This window comes from Primulina eburnea, chromosome 4 (assembly GCF_022965805.1).
Source record: "Primulina eburnea isolate SZY01 chromosome 4, ASM2296580v1, whole genome shotgun sequence".
NCBI classification, from domain to species: Eukaryota; Viridiplantae; Streptophyta; class Magnoliopsida; order Lamiales; family Gesneriaceae; genus Primulina; species Primulina eburnea.
This window is the reverse complement of record NC_133104.1, coordinates 7,450,092-7,452,751: the sequence shown is the minus strand read 5'-3', so window position 1 is coordinate 7,452,751 and position 2,660 is coordinate 7,450,092.

Genomic DNA, 2,660 nt, shown 5'->3' with positions numbered 1-2,660 from the left:
ATATATATATATATATAGGCTCATTAAGCCCAATGACGTACTCGTAAAATATTTCATTCAGGTATGTTTTTGAAAATATTACCCGAACCCTCAAAAAGTCCTCTGATTTGCTAAAAATTAGATACCGGTATAAAATATGGCTCGATGCGTAAAATATCCTAAAGGCCCTTTTTCGAAAATCCCTAATAAGTAAAACATATATTAAATAATTAAAAATAATTATTTAAAACAATATTTTTCCTTAACTGTCCCCGATCTCCATTCCTCGTTCGAGCATAAAATACTGCTAAAATTCCTACATCATGCAATCTTAATGAACCAAGAAATAAAAACACATATTCATGTCACAATCATGCATATAATGCATTAAAAATAAATTAATTAAAATACATAAGAAATTTGATAACTTGCATGCATGTAGTTTACACGGACCTTCAAATTTTTTGGACGTTACAGGAATAGTCTGCGGTTATGGTTGTATACCATTTGTCCTATGACTCGGGACAACAAAGAAGCTTTATGTACTAGCATGCACTTTAATCTGTTTACCGACTCCATTGAGGGTTGTCAGGTGGCGAGGGTTGGATGTAGTTTTGAAATACGTAGGAGCAAATGCATTGTAGTCGAGGATTCACTGTTTGCCTAGGGGTGAAGATATCATATGTGATCTGATGAGCTAATAGTGCAATGAGTCTCTGGCCAGAGCAAGACATGTGCTTTACGAAAATCTGTTTTCTTAGTTACACATACCAAGTCACTGCTATCACTAAAAAATACATAACATTGTTATCAAATTCATTTGCAACTCTCTATATACCAATGGTCCAGATTCGATCAGAATCTATGAGTTGAAATGACCGTCATGTACGTTAACCATGACTTAATGTTCTTGTAGGCATTATCAGTGATAACTAAGAAATCATGGAAAGATGCTACTAGACGCTTTTACCATGATCTAATGGGTGTAATCATACTTGAGTTCTGACATTCTTGATTAAGGAATTGATGAAAGAGTGAGGCTAATTAGGATAAGCCCGAACAAGATTAAATATTATTATGAATCACACAAAGTTGTGAACCAACCGCTCGATGTATCCATGAACCATTGAGGGTCATACAAGTATCAGATTCTGTGTTTTTTTTAGATAATCAAATTCAAAGAATTGAATTTCACGACTGTAGTTTGATGAAGATCAAACAGATTGATTATAAAGGATTTTATAAGATAATTCCATATGATGAAAGTTAGCCTAACATCTAATTAAGTGAGAAGAGTGGAACTGCCTGATTTGGTGAAAGATTTCACAAAACTGACAGCTGCAAAAATAGATCAATGGAAATTTTGATATTCGAATTCAAAATTTTCAATTTTCATTATATGAACAAGAATTGTACCCTCGGTATATCGACGATATATGATCGTTGATCGGAATTGTGCTAAGTTCATAATTATTTCTTTAGTGAATTTAGAATCTACTAATTACATAATAATGTTAGTAGTAGTGACTGCTATATGTACATTATTCTCACATAACATTCTAGAGGAATCTAGAATTGATTAATAAATTAAAAAAATTAAATAATGGTTATTTAATTTTACATATATATTTATACATGTATATATATAAGTATAGATATATTAATAATGTTAGTAGTGATAACTTCTAAAATAAAGATAAATGTCATTTGAGCTTTAGAGTAGCACATGTGGCGTAAACTTCATAGAGATGTCCATACATACAGGTGGATCATCATTTGATGATTCACTGAACAATCATCCCTCAAACTGTCCATGTGATTATCACTTATCGAGTGGAATAATCGTGGTTATAGTTGTACACTATTAGTCCTTTGACAAGGAATAACAGAGAGGCTTTACGTATTAGCATACGCTTTGATCCGGTTATCGACTCCATTGAGGGTCATCAAGTACCAAGGTTGAGTGTAATTTCTAAATACTTATGAGCAAATGCATTGTAGTCGGTGATTCATCGTTTGCCTAGGAGTGAAGATATGCTATGTGAAAGATTTCATAAAACTGACAGCTGCAAAAATAAATCAATGGAAATTTTGATATTCGAATTCAAAATTTTCAATTTTCATTATATGAACAAGAATTGTACCCTTGGTATATCGACGATATATGATCGTTGATCGGAGTTGTGCTAAGTTCATAATTATTTCTTTTTACATAATAATGTTAGTAGTAGTGACTGCTATATGTACATTATCCTCACATAACATTCTAGAGGAATCTAGAATTGATTAATAAATTAAAAAAATTAAATAATGGTTATTTAATTTTACATATATATTTATACATGTATATATATATAAGTATAGATATATTAATAATGTTAGTAGTGATAACTTCTAAAATAAAGATAAATGTCATTTGAGCTTTAGAGTAGCACATGTGGCGTAAACTTCATAGAGATGTCCATACATACAGATGGATCATCATTTGATGATTCACTGAACAATCCTCCCTCAAACTGTCCATGTGATTATCACTTATCGAGTGAAATAATCGTGGTTATAGTTGTACATCATTAGTCCTTTGACAAGGAATAACAGAGAGGCTTTACGTATTAGCATACGCTTTGATCCGGTTATCGACTCCATTGAGGGTCATCAAGTACCAAGGTTGAGTGTAATTT